This window comes from Pristis pectinata, chromosome 6 (assembly GCF_009764475.1).
Source record: "Pristis pectinata isolate sPriPec2 chromosome 6, sPriPec2.1.pri, whole genome shotgun sequence".
In the NCBI taxonomy this organism is placed as follows: Eukaryota; Metazoa; Chordata; class Chondrichthyes; order Rhinopristiformes; family Pristidae; genus Pristis; species Pristis pectinata.
The window spans coordinates 13,464,752-13,480,039 of NC_067410.1; the positions used below are offsets into that span (position 1 = coordinate 13,464,752).

General features: G+C 44.6%; 1 protein-coding gene across 6 annotated transcripts in view; it reads right to left on the bottom strand.

Annotated features, from left to right (window-relative positions):
* LOC127571321 (copine-9-like) overlaps positions 1–15,288 on the bottom strand; it is a 324,183-nt gene that overhangs the window by 39,524 nt on the left and 269,371 nt on the right. The gene's annotated exons all lie outside the window — the stretch shown is intronic.

Here is a 15,288-nt window from a genome sequence, read left to right on the forward strand (position 1 = left end):
CTTGTTGTGACCTTATGCCTGATTGTCTACCTGCACTGCACTTCCTCTGTAGCTGTGACACTTTACTCTGTATTGATCACAGATGATTGATGAAGGTGAGGTAGTGGACATTGCCTATGTGGACTTTAGCAAAGCATTTGACAAGGTCCCTCATGATTGGCTGGTCCAGAAAATTAAATGATATGGGATTCACAGTGAGTTGGTAAATTGGATCCAAAATTGGCTTGGTTAGAGAAGACAGAGGGTAGTAGTAGAGGAGGCACAAGGAAGACTGCAGATGCTGGAAATCTGGAGCAACATACAAAAAATGCCGGAGGAACTCAGCAGGTTGGGCAGCATAAATGGAGGGAAAGGAACAGTTGTGTTTCGAGCCAAGACCCTTCATCAGGACTAGAAAGAAGGAGGGCAGAAGCCAGAATAAAAGGATGGGGGGGAGGGGCAGGAGCACGAGCTGGTGGGTGAATCCAGTGGAGCGGGGCAGCTGGGGAGGGGGGGGGTAGTGGGAATAATGTGAGAAGCTGGGAGGTGATAGGTGGAAGAGATAAAGGCTGAAAAAGATGGAATCTGATAGGAGAGGACAGTAGACCATGGAATAAAGGGAAGGAGGTGGGGAACCAGCGGGAGGAAGGTGTGGGTGAGGGGAAGATCGTGAGGGTGAGGGGAAGATCGTGAGGGCGAGGGGAAGATCGTGAGGGCGAGGGAGGGGAAAGAGAAGCGATAATGGAGCCGGGGGATAAGGGAAAACAAAAGGTGGGGGGAGGGAAAAGAGGGGAGGGGTTACCGGAAGTTAGAGAAATCAATGTTGATGCCATCAGGCTGGAAACTGCCCAGACGGAATATGAGGTGTTTTTCCTCTAATCTGCGTCTAGCCTCAACTTGGCAGTAGAGGAGGCTGTGGATTGACATGTCGGTGTGGGAACGGGAAACGGAATTAAAATGGCTGGCCACCGGGAGATCCTGGCTGTTACAGTGGACGGAGCAAAGGTGCTCGATGAAGCAATCCCACAACCTGCTTTGGGTCTCACTGATGTAGAGGAGGCCACACCGGGAGCACCGGATGCAATACATGACACCGGTGGATTCACATGTAAAAGGCTGCCTCATCTGGAAAGACTGTTTAGAGCCCTGAGTGGTGGTGAGAGAGGAGGTGTAGGGGCAGGTGTAACACTTGGGACGGTTGCAGGGACAAGTGCCGAGAGGGGCATCGGTGGGGAAGGACGAGTGGATAAGCTGCAGTAGTAAAGGGATGCTTTACTGACTGGAGGTCTGTGACTAGTGCTGGGACCTCTGTTGTTTGTAATATATATCAACAATTTGTATGAAAATGTAAGTGGCCTGATTAGTAAATTTGCAGATGACACGGAAATTGGTGGGGCTGTCGATAGTGAGGAAGGTTGTCAAAGAATACAAAAGGATTTGGAACAGTTGGAAATTCGGGTGGAGAAATGACAGATGGGGGTTAATCCAGACAATTGTGCGGTGTTTCCTCTGGGAGGTTAAATGCAAGAGGAAAGTATACAGTAAATGGTCGGACCCTGAGGAACATTAACAAACAAAGGGATGGTGGGATGCAAGTCCATAACTCACTGAAAGTGACAACACAAGTTGATAGGGTAGTAAAGAAGGCATATGGCCTGCTTGCCTTCATCAGTTGGAGCATTGAGTATAAGAGTTGGGAAGCCATATCGTAGCAGCATAAAACTTTGGTTGGGCCACATTTGGAACACTGTGTGCAGTTCTGGTCACCACTCTCTAGGAAGGATGTGGAGGCTTTAGAGAAGGTGCAGAAGAGGTAGTTCAGGATGTTGCCTGGATTGGACTGTGTTAGCTATCAGAAGAGACTGGACAAACTTGGATTGTTTTCTTTGGTGCATCGGATACTGAGGGGTGACCTGATAGAAGTGTATAAAATGATGAGAGGCACAGATAGGACAGAAAGTCAGAGTGTTCACCTGTGGTGGAAATGTCAAATACTAGAGGGGTTAGTTTGTGAGAGGGACAAAGTTTAAGGGAGGCTTGTAAGTGGTTGGTGTCAGGCGAGGTTGTGGAGGCAGATATGACAGCAATGTTTAAGAGGCGTCTCGACAGACACACGAGCAGATAGGGAATGGAGGGATATGGACCATGCGCAGGCAGATAGGATTCATTTAATTTGGCACCATGGTTGGCACAGATATGGTGGGCCAAAGGGCCCTTTGCTGTGCTCTGTGGTTCTATGTTTCTATGCTCCTACAAAGTACCTTCGGACATATTTCTGAAGTTAAGTATATAATTGAAGATTGTTTTGTTTCAATGTTAAACAGCAGACAAAATCACAACTATATATAAAATCCTAAAGCATAATAACATTAAAGCTTAAGAACTAGAAACAGAAGTAGCTCCTTGTGCATGCTCCACCATTCAATAACATCACGGCACATCTTTTAACTCAATGTCACTTACTCCATATCCCCTTATCGCCTCATGTTCAAATATCAATCAACCTCTGTCTTGACTGAACCTCCACAGCCTTCTTGCACTGACAATGCCAAAGCTTCACTACTCCCTAGCTAAAGAAATTTCTTCTCATCCCAATCCTGAAGTGTGACCCCTGATGTTGAGACTCTGACCCCTGGTCTAGACATCCCAAGCAAGAGGAAACATCATGCCTGCATCTACTGTGTCAAACCCGAAAAGTATTTGTTTCAATAAGAACAGATGAAGTGGGGATAAGTTACTCCAGTTTATAAACCAAGACCAACCTTGGATTGAAAGCAGTAAGGAGACCTTTCATTGAAGCAGAAAACATAATGCAGTATGATTGACAAAAGTACACCATACAGGTCCTCCCCAAAGGATGGCAGGGTTCCGTCCCTGTGAACTGTTTGTAACCAGAACAGTTCACAAGTCAGAAACGTGGCCACAGACCGAGTTCCCAGGGCACAGAAAATGCCTGCAGCCCCGCAGCAGCCAGTAAATCTATACTGCCGAACTCCTAAAACCTCGTTCGTATGTATGGGCTGTACATTAGTCGGGGGTTCCTCAGCTGGGGAGGACCTCTGCCACTACTTAGCAAATAACAATTAGCTGTTTAAGAGATGGACCATACATTGGGTTTGCTTGGCAGGTAGATTTCATCAGACCTGATAGGTTTGCTCTGTTACTGCACAACTAAATTGGTAAATTGGTTTATTATTGTCACATATACTGAGGTGTGGTGAAAAACATGCCATGCACACAGTCCATACAGTTCAATTCATTACAACAGTGCATCGAGGTAGTACAAGGTAAAACAATAACAGAGTGCAGAATAAAGTGTTACAGTTACAGAGGAAGTGCAGTGCAGGTAGACAATAAGGTGCAAGGTCATACTGAGGTAGATTGCGAGGTCAAGAGTCCATCTTACAGTACTAGGGGACCATTCAATAGACTTATGACAGCAGGGTGGAAACTGTCCTTGAGCCTGGTGGTACATGCTTTCAGGCTTTTACATCTTCTACCCGAAGGAAGGGGAGAACATAAGAACATAAGAAATAGGAGCAGGAGTCGGCCATCTGGCCCGTCGAGCCTGCTCCGCCATTCAATAAGGTAATGGCTGATCTGGCCGTGGACTCAGATCCACTGACCTGCCTTTTTCCAGTAACCCTTAATTCCCCTACTATGCAAAAATCTATCTAACTGTGTCTTAAATATATTTAATGAGGTAGCCTCCACTGCTTCCCTGGGCAGAGAATTCCACAGATTCATTACTCTCAGAGAAAAGCAGTTTCTCCTCATCTCCATCCTAAATCTATTCCCCCGAATCTTGAGGCTATGTCCCCTAGTTCTAGTCTCACCTACCAATGGAAACAACCTTCCTGCCTCTATCTTATTTATCCCTTTCATAATTTTATATGTTTCTATAAGATCCCCTCTCATTCTTCTGAATTCCAGCGAGTATAGCCCCGGGCAACTCAATCTCTCCTCATAGGCTAACCCCCTCATCTCCAGAATCAACCTGGTGAACCTCCTCTGCACCCCCTCCTTCATCAAGTAAGGAGACCAAAACTGCATGCAGTACTCCAGGTGCGGCCTCACCAGTGCCCTGTACAGTTGCAGCATAACCTCCCTGCTCTTAAATTCAATCCCTCCAGCAATGAAGGCAACATTCCATTTGCCTTCTTGATAACCTGTTGCACCTGCAAACCAACCTTTGGCGATTCATGCACAAGCGCTCCCAAGTCCCTCTGCACAACGGCGTGCTGCAATCTTTCACCATTTAAATAATAATCTGATCTTCTATTTTTCCTTCCAAAGTGGATGACCTCGCATTTACCAACATTGTACTCCATCTGCCAGACCCTTGCACACTCACTTAACCTATCTACATCTCTCTGCAGACTCTCCGCATCCTCTGCACTATTTGCTTTTCCACTCAATTTAGCGTCATCAGCAAATTTAGATGCGGTACACTCGGTCCCCTCTTCCAAATCGTTAATGTATATCATGAACAGTTGCGTGGCACCCCGAAGAGAAAATGTCCAGGGTGGGTAGGGTCTTTGATTATGTTGACTGCTTTACTGAGGCAGCGAGATGTACAGAGGCAATGGAGGGGAGGCTGGTTTCTGTGATGTGCTGAGCTGTGTCCACAACTCTCTGCAGTTTCTTGCAGTCACAGGCAGAGCAGTTGCCATACCAAGCCGTGATGCATCCAGATTGGTGAGGGTCAAAGGGAACATGCCAAATTCCTTTAGCCTCCTGAGGAAGTAGAGGCGCTGGTGAATTTTCTTGGCCGTGGCATCTACGTGGTTGGACCAGGACAGGCCTAGGAACTTGAAGCTCTCAACCCTCTCGACCTCAGCACCATTGATGTAAACAGGAGCATGTGCACCGCCCCCCTTCCTGAAGTCAACGGCCAGCTATTTTGTTTTGTTGACATTGAGGGAAAACTTGTTGTCATGACACCATCCTAACAACATCTCCTATCTCCTTTCTGTACTCCGACTCATCATTAAGATACGACCCACTACGGTGGTATCATCTGCAACCTTGTAGATGGAGTTAGAGCAGAATCTGGCCACACAGTTGTGAGTAGGTAGGGAGTAGAGTAGAAGGCTGAGGAGACAGCCTTGCGGGGCACCAGTGTTGAGAATAATAGTGCCGGAGGTGTTGCTGCCTATCCTTACTGATTATGGTCTGTTGGTCGGGATACTTTACCAGAGCTGTCCACCATCACTATGAGACATGAGTAAAGGAGATGCACACTGAAAACTTGTGAGTTTTCTGGATACTGATGATGAAATTGTACAGATATTTCCAGGGATTCCTCCAACTTAGCTTCTCCTATTCACAATTAACACCTCTGCGGACGCAACATCACTAATGAAGAACTTCACAAACACAACACCGACCGGCGAGCTGTGGGTATTATTTTCACACCTCTTCAAGACTTCTTGCACCATTCTCCACCAATATGATCAAATGGCAAAAAGCTCACCTATCTTCATTTTGAGCCAGAATGCCTGCTCGCTTACATTTCGCCTCTGGGTTGCACGCTGTCCTAACTTGGAAATACATCTGCATTTCTTCATTATCACTGATCTAAATTCTGGAAGTCCCTACCTAATGGCAATGTGGAGGTACTTTCATAGAACATAGAACAGTACAACACAGAACAGGTCCTTTGGCCCACAATGTTGTGCCGACATAGCTATTCCCTCCTACCTACAGAATGCCCATATCCCTCTAATTTCCTCTCATTCATGTGCCTCTCCAAGCCCTTCTTAAAAGGCCCCAAAGAATTTGCCCCTACCACCCTATCAGGCAACGTACCCCTCGTGTCTGTTCTGAACCTACCCCCTCTCACCTTAAATACATGCCATCTGGTATTGGATCGCTCAATAATGGGAAAAAGATATCGCTTGTCCACCCTATCTCTGCCTCTCATAATTTTATTCACTTCCAACAGATCACCCCTCAGCCTCCGCCGCTCCAGAGAAAAGAGCCCAAGTTTGTCCAGCCTCTCCTGATAGCATATGCCCTCTAATCCAGGCAGCATCTTAGTAAACCTCCTCTGAACCCTCCCTAAAGCCTTGACATCCTTCCTATATAGAGGTGACCAGAAGTGCACGCAATACTTTTAAATGTAGCCTAACCAGAGTTCTATAAAGATGCATAACTTCTTTACTCCTATACTCAATACCCCGATTAATAAATGCAAGCATTCCATGAGCCTTCTTAACCACGTTGTCTACCTATGTAGCCACTTTCAGTGAGTCATGAACTTGCACCCCAAGATCTCTCTGCTCTTCAACATTGTTAAGGGTCTTGCCCTTCAGAGTGCACTGCCTCTTGACATTAGTCCCACCAAGGTGCACCACCTCACATTTATCACTTTCACGAGAGGGGCTGAAGCAGTTCAACAAAGAAGCTTGCCACCATCTTCTCAAGACCAATTAAGGATGGGCAATAATTTCATGTTGGTTCACCCATGCCACCAAATCATCTTTACCACATTTTTAAGATTTTGCAGATACAGCAAAAGCTTGGGATATTTTGACATTGATGGGTGGCAGTAATAACTCTACATTTCTATTAGCAACCAATCAAATTACATAAGTCTTGGTGCAGTTGGCTTGTAAATTTATATTTTGGTTTTACTGAAAGATTAAGCTATTTTTGCACAAAGTAACAGTTTATATTATTTTACAAGGTTAGATAAATTCATTTAATCTTGACAGGACCTGAATAGCGCCGAAGTGTGTTCTCCAACAGCTACATCCAGCTTTCTTTGTGCAAGGTTGGACTCCAGCCATTGGAGTGTTTTCTCCATGGTGCCCATTGTCCTTACATTTTCCAAGGTGCCTCATCAAATTGTACTTTGATATCAAAAAGAGTTGCTCTGGAATTCAGCTCTTTGGTCCTGACAAAACCCAAACCGGGGATCTGTGAGCAGGTTATGGGAGAGTAACTACCAGTTGACAGCACTCTTGATGATGTCTTCCATGACTTTGCTAATGGTTGAGAGTGGACTGACTGCAAGGCAATTAATCACTTTGGATTTGTCCTGCTTATTGTGAATTGGAGGTTCCTGGACAGATTTCCACATTGTTGGGTGGATGCCAGTTTTGTAATGTAGGTTGTGACAAATGAGTCAGAGATCCATGCACTTATTCAGAACTGTACTGGAACAGCATGGCTAGAGATGCAACTGGTTCTGGAGTGCAGGTCTTCAGTACTACAGCTTGGATGTTGTCTTCACCTATAGTTATATCCAGTGCTCTCAGCTATTTCTTGATGCCACATGGAGTGAATTGAATTGGCCGAAGGCTGGCTGGGACAATGAGAATCTCGAGAGGAAGCTGAGGTGGATCACTTACCATCAGTACCACTGGTTAACCGTGTTTGGAAATGCTTCAGCATTGCCTGTTGTGCTCGCCATCACTGGGGACAGATCTGTTAAAACTTCCTCCTGCTGTTAGCTGTTCAATTGTTGACCACCATTCAAGACTACATATGGCGGGACTGCGGGCTTTGGTGGGGAATAGGAGTGGGCCACTAGATATGGCAGTGTAGCTGACCTATCAAATTAGTACTGCTGCAGGACGTTTAATAATGGAAACATCCCAGCAATAATGATAAAGGCTGTGAAGAAGCCCAGATGACATATGAAATCCATAGTGCCAACTAATGTGGGTTGTGGCAAATAAGTCAAAGATACATGCACTTACTCAAAAAAAAGGGGAAACAAACATATAAAAAAGGCTGGCCACCACCTAGTTGAATCAAGATCCGGGCACATAGATTCTGCAGATGCTGAAATCTGGAGCAACACATACAAAATGCTGGACAAGCTCAGCAGGTCAGGCAGCATCCATGACACAAGGGTCTCAACCCGAAAAGTCGACTGTTTATTTCCCTCCATAGATGCTGCGTGACCTGGTGAGTTCCTCCAGCATTTTGTGTGTGTTGCTCAAGATCCGAGCAATTTTCCTCTTCGTGGCAAAATATTTTCTGTTCGTTTTCAGAAAAATGCAGCTCCGATTGCAGTAAGTCCTATGAACCATGTTCAATTATGCCCATTCCCCCCCATCAAATCATGCAAGTCGAGCTAAAGACAGGTGATTACAGTCAAATCCAGCTTTATGCACTCCACACTCTGGGTCTGAGGAGACTGCACCGAGATGTTAATGAAAATGTAACTACTGGTGCTGTGAGAGTAATGGGCTTATTATATTTAAATGGGTCTTCACTCTCTGAATTATTATATTATTATTATTCATAAAATACTATTAAGTAGTCAGTCACATTAGCTTTTTGAACTCTGTCTTTTTAAAGAGCTGTCACATTCCCTCTAAAGAACAGAGGATTAGCTTCGTACATTGATGGCAGTCAACAGCAGAAAACAATGCTCAATTAGCATTTAAATGACACCTTTAATGTACAAAAATGCCTCAAGAAATCTCGCAGAGGCAAAAGAAACCACTAAGGCAATCAGGATGCATAGCGAAAGCTTCTTCAAAGCCGTAAGCTCTAAGGAGGGGCTAAAGAAGGAGAGACAGGAAAGACGGAGAGGCAGTGGGAGGAAATTCCAGAATGAGGGACAAAGGCAGCTAAAAGAGCAGTAGCCAATGTGAGGTGATGATTGGGGAGGGGGGCTGGGATATTCTATGATGTATTCAAGACAGAGAAGTTAGGAATCCTGGTGTGAAATAGGGGGTTATGGATCAAGAAGAGTATATAGAGGAAGGGAATGGCAAGGCAATGGGAGGATGCAGACACAATGATTGAGAATTCTAAGCAAGAGGTTTATAGAACATAGAACATAGAACAATTACAGCACAATTCAGGCCCTTTGGCCCACAAAGCTGTGCCGAACATGTCCCTACCCTAGAAATTACTAGGCTTACCCATAGCCCTGTATCTTACTCAGCTCCATGTACCTATCTAACAGTCTCTTGAAAGACCCTATCGTATCCGCCTCCACCACCGTTTCCAGCAGCCCATTCCATGAACTCGCCACTCTCTGAGTAAAAAACTTACCCCTAACACCTCCTCTATATCTACTCCCCAGCACCTTAAACCTTAAATATATTTAATGAGGCAGCCTCTATGGCTTCAATGGGCAGAGAATTCCACAGATTCATATGGGGGCTAATATGAGAACAGGGTCAAAGAGCCCACATGATGTGGTACAGGGCAGGCACGGTAGTGTAGCGGTTAGCATAACGGTATTACAGCACCAGCGACCCGGGTTCAATTCCCGCCACTGTCTGTAAGGACAATTCTCCCCGTGTCTGCATGGGTTTCCTCCAGGTGCTCCGGTTTCCTCCCACATTCCAAAGATGTACGGGTTAGGAAGTTGTGGGCATGCTATGTTGGCGCTGGAAGCGTGGCGACACTTGTGGGCTGCCCCCAGAACAATCTACACAGAAGATGCATTTCACTGTGTGTTTCAATGTACATGTGATTAATAAAGAAATCTTATCTTATCTTATAGACAGCTGAGGCACAGTTTGTGAAGGATGGAAGACTGCACTGGAATAACCCGCTCTGAAGGTAGCAGTGACAATAGTGGCATAAGAACATAAGAACTAGGAGCAGGAGGAGGCCATCTGGCCCGTCGAGCCTGCTCCGCCATTCAATAAGATCATGGCTGATCTGGCCGTGGACTTAGATCCACTGACCTGCCTTTTGCCCAGGTGGGTGTCTTAAAAATATTTAATGAGGCAGCCTCTATGGCTTCAATGGGCAGAGAATTCCACAGATTCACTAGTCTCTGGAAAAAGCAGTTCCTCCACATCTCCATCCTAAATCTACTCCCCCAATCTTGACGCTACGTCCCCTAGTTCTAGTCTCACCTACCAGTGTAAACAACTTTCCTGCCTCTATCGTATCGATCCCTTTCAGCTGGGGCATCTGGGCTAAAGTAGGGGAAGATCACAGTAACACATGTAGGCAGTTATTGTGAAGCAAAGGGTAGGAGGTTGGTAGCTCAGGACGAAACCAAAGGTCACAAGTAGAACTCAGCTGTAGATACCTGCTGAAGGAGATGGATTGAAATGGTTGTATGGGCTGTAATATTTCCCACTGTAAAATTGGAGGAGTGCAGGAGTTGACAGAGACGGCAGGGAGGCAGAACTGGGTGTCACATGCCCATGTATGGAAGCCAATGCCATGAATAATGTTGCTGGGAGCGGATGAGCATGTTGGTATGAATGAGGAAAGGTCTCTTGTGGGTGGAGGAATCTGTGGAGATGACAGAGTTTCTATCAGTGTGACTCATTCAACACTGAAGCACAAAGCACCTTTCTGGACAAAATCACGGAGTGGAGCTTGAACAGATGATCTTCTCAAGTGAGAAAGCTACCACTGAACCAATGTTTAAACAGAATAAAAATAATCTGGAAAATATATTAAAATATTATTTTGTGTTTTATGTGCCCAGAGAAACCAAAACAGTGAGGTTTCTTTTGCTGACAGTTCCAGGTGCGCTTCAGATTAGAATACTAGAGTTTGGATCAGCATCATCCTAGTACGGCTTCCCAAAGAAAGCCCATTAATCTGAAATGTTCCTGTCTCTCTCTTCACAGATGCTGCCTGACCTGCTGACCAGGATTTTCCTTTTTAACTTCAGGTTTCCAAAATCCGCAGTGTTTTGCCTTTCTAGAATAACAGGGTTGTATTAGTGGGAGATTTAAACTTCCCTGGCATTGACTGGGCCACACAGAGTGTTGAGGGCCTGGAGGGGGTGGAATTTGTGAAATGTGTTCAGGAAAGGTTCCTGAATCAATATATAGAGGGACCTATATGGAGGGTGTAATACTCTTGGGGAATGAGGCAGGGCAAGTAATAGAGGTGGCAGTCAGGGAGCACTTTGGCCCTCACGACTATAGTTTTATAAGTTTTAAGATAGTAGTGGAAAAGGATAGGACAGGTCCACAGGTTAGGGTCTTAAAGTGGAGCAAGGCTAACATTGAGAGAATAAGGGAGGAGCTAGCAGAGGTCGATTGGGTGAGCCTGTTTGAAAGGAAAGGAACGAATGGCAACTGGGAGGCTTTTAAGAGTGAGATATCAAGAGACCAGGAGCAGCATGTTCCCGTTAGGGTGAAGGGTGAACCTGGCAAGTTTAGGGAACCCTGGCTGACGAGAGATATTGAGGGTCTGGTCAAGAAAAAGAAGGAAGCATACATTGGGTTTAGGAGGTCAGGGACAAGTGAATCCCTTGATGACGATAAAAAGATTATTCTTAACTTAAAAGGGATATCAGGAGGGCAGTGAGAGGGTATGAGATAGTTCTGGCAGGTAAGGTTTAGGAAAATCCCAAGAGGTTCTGTAGATATGTTAAGAGTAAAAGGGTGGCAAGGGAGAGAGTAGGTCCCCTTAGGGATCAGCAGGGTGTTCTATGTCTCAAACTGCAGGAGATGGGTGGGATTTTTAATGAAAATTTCTCCTCAGTGTTTACTGAGGAGAAAATCATGGTTGCTCAAGAGACAAGGGAAACAAGTGGAGATGTTTTGGAGAACATTCATAATACCAGGGAGGTGGTATTTGTAGCCTTACTGGTTGGTCTGGTTGATCTGGAAGGTTAGGTCTCATGGAGTCCAGGGAGAGCTAGTTAGATGAATTCAAAATTGGCTCAGAGGTAGGGAGCAGAGAGTGGTGACTGAATGTTGTTTCTTGGAATGGAGACTGGTGACTAGTGGTGTGCCCCAGGGGTTGGTGTTGGGACCCTTGTTATTTGTTATTTATATAAATGATTTGGATGTGAATGCACAAGGCTTGATCTGCACGTTTGCAGATGGCACAAAATTAGGAAGTGTTGTTGATGGTGAACAAGGTTGTCGTAGATTACAGGGGGATTTTGATCAGTTAGGGAAGTGGGCTGAGGAGTGGCAAATGGATTTCAATACAGATAAGTGTGAGGAGATGCATTTTGGAAAGTCAAACCAGGGAGTGTCGGCATGGAATGGTTAGGCTGAAGGGCTGTACCCATGCTGTATTTGCTACATGACTCTATTTGCAGTGTTTTGCCTTTCTACTGCTGCTTGCTTCAGGTTCTCCTTTTGTAACATTATGTTGTACTTAAGGGTTTTAACTTTAGTCCCCAGGATTAAATTCCCAGTGGAAGAAACAGCACATATTTTACTTAATACAACAGACCCCAGAATATTAGAAATGTACAGTAAATAAAGCACCAAGATCAACATTTTCTTGGGAAGAGTAGAATACTGCATGTGTGAGGTGATGCATTTTGGGAAGTCAAATAGGGGTAGGACGTAGACAGTAAATGGTAGGGCACTAAGGAATGTTGATGGACACAGATACTGAGCGGTCCAAGTCTATTGTTCCTGAAAGTGTCAACACAGGTTGTTAGGGTGGTGAAGAAGGCATATGGCATGCTTGCCTTCATAGATTGGGGCACAGAATATAAGAGCTGGGATAACACATTCAAAATACTGGAGGAACTCAGCAGGTCAGGCAGCATCTATGGAGGGAAATGAACAGTCGACGTTTCAGGTCGAGACGAAGGGTCTCAGCCTGAAACGTCAACTGTTCATTTCCCTCCATAGATGCTACATGGTCCGCTGAGTTCCTCCAGCATTTTGTGTGTGTTGCTCCAGATTTCCAACATCTGCAGTCTCTCTTGTGTCTCCATAAGAGTTGGGATGTTATGTTGCAATTTTACAGAGCACTGGTTAGACTGCACTTGGAGTATTGTGTGCAGTTCTGGTTGCCACACGTTAGGGGGGATCTGATTCTGATGTGATTGCATTGGAAAGTGTGCTAAGGAGATTCACCAGGATGTTGCCTGGAATGAAGGACTTTAGTTATGGGGAGAGATTGGATAGGCTGGGCTTGTTTTTCCTGGAGCGAAGGAGGCTGAGAGCTGACCTGATAGTGGTGTATAAGATTAGAAGCTTAGAGTAGATGCTTTTTCCCATGGTAGTGATATCAAAAAAAAGGACATAGTTTTAAAGGGACCTGAGGAGTTAAGTTTATTACACAGAGAGTGTTTGGTATCTGGAATGTGCTGCCAGTGAATATGGTGGAATCAGATATGATTACTATGTTTAAGAGGCATTTAGATAGACATAATTAGGCAAGGCATAGAAGGATAGGCTCCTAATGCAGGCAAATGGGATTAGTGTAGATGGGCAAAAAGGTTGGTGTGGACATGGTGGGCTAAAGGACTGCACGGTAGTGCAGGGGTTAGTGTAACGCTTTACAGTGCCAGTGACCCGGGTTCAATTCCGGCCACTGTCTGTAAGGAGTTTGTATGTTCTCCCCGTGTCTGTGTGGGTTTCCTCCGGGTGCTCCGGTTTCCTCCCACATTCCAAAGACGTACAGGTTAGGAAGTTGTGGGCATGCTATGTTGGCGCCGGAATCATGGTGACACTTGCGGGCTGCCCCCAGAACACTCTATGCAAAAGATGCATTTTCACTGTGTGTTTCGATGTACATGTGACTAATAAATAAATCTATCTATCTATCTATCTATCTATCTATCTATCTATCTATCTATCTATCTATCTATCTATCTATCTATCTATCTATCTATCTATCTATCTATCTATCTATCTATCTATCTATCTATCTATCTATCTATCTATCTATCTATCTATCTATCTATCTTTTCTGTGCTGTACAACTCTATGACTCTAAGTCATCAACTTGCCTTACAAAAGTAAATCACATGTCTTTTCACTGTTCACAATACTCTGAGAGTTTATAAATTCATCACAGTTACAAAATTTAAAACAGCGTGACACAATTTTGGGCACACAGCAGTTTAAGACAAACTTTGTAGTGCAGATTTCTTTCACAGTAAATACTCTAGTTCACAAGTTACAAGCCTGAATTTGGATCTGTGTCATAGAACATAGAACGATTACAGCACAATTCAGGCCCTTCGGCCCACAAAGCTGTGCTGGACATGTCCCTGCTCTAGAAATTACTAGGCTTACCCATAGCCCTCTATTTTACTCAGCTCCATATACCAATCTAACAGTCTCTTGAAAGACCCTATCGTATCAGCCTCCACCACAATTTCTGGCAGCCCATTCCACGCAGTCACCACTCTCTGAGTAAAAAACTTACCCCTGACATCTAGTGTCAGAACTAGTGTTTTGGTTCTGAAGCTTTTGATTGGCCTTTGCTTGGTTTTCCAAGCTGAAATGTCTCTTGAGTTTTTATTAAACCATGTATATCTTCAGTCCTTGGTCCCAGGGACCCATCACAGACATAAAAGGAGAGCGAAAGGAATCATTAATCAGTCATCTCAGACAAGCTCATTCTGCAAATGGAGGACAGAAAAAGGCCTTTCAACCCACGTGAGTCAAAGATAGCATACTTTAGGAAGGATGTGATTGCAGTGAAAAGTGTGCAAAGGAGACCCTTTTGATGAACAGATATTTCAATGCTCTTTAACACTTTGGATGTGTGTGTCATAAGGGTCGATATTAACCTTCTTGCAAGCTGGAATGGCTCATAAAAGGGTTAAAATTATACAAATCGACTAACAGGCCCTGAGGTACATGTTTCTTCTCTACTGTCATTTTCTCTTCTCTGGCTTCCACCTGCCATTCTCACCACAGAAATGGACTCGTTGAAACATAAAATTGTCATTCAGGTTTGTCACTGGAGCTTTGCAATTCTGTGAGGTGTAGGAGGAGTTGTAGGGTCACCTGAGAGAAAATCCATTAGGGAATCCCAGTGAGTGGCAGGATCGGCGGGGGCCAGGGTTAACATTTATTTGATATCTTTTGAGAGGATTCCATAGGGAATGTGGAAGACATCAAAGGAGAACAAGATTAAGAACTTGGATTTATATAGCACCTTTAACATAATAAAATATTTCTTTCTGGGAACTTAATCTGACAAAAATTGGAACCAAGCCAATTAGTGGATTTTAGGCGAGGTCTCTAAGAGACAGATCTTATTGAGTGTCTCAAAGCAGGAAAGATAGATAAAGGGGCAGGGAGGTTCATGGGTGGGACTCCAGAAATTAGGGCACTGACAAATTTGGGGATGAGCAAGAGACCATATTTACAAGAGAGCAGAAATTGGTAAGGCTAAAGAGTTTAGAGATAAGGAGGTGCAAGGCAGCACAGGGATTTCAAGACAAGGATTAAGACTGAGCAGTGGTGGGCCAGGAGCCAATGTAGTTTAGAAGGGAGAAGCTTAATGGATGAAGAACTTGTACAATTTAGGACATGGCAGCATGACACGGTGTAGTATTGAGGCAGTCTGTTGGGTTCATTTGGGTTGCCTAGATATTTCTGAAGTATAAATAGTTAACAAAAACTGAACTGAGATATGATGTTGGGG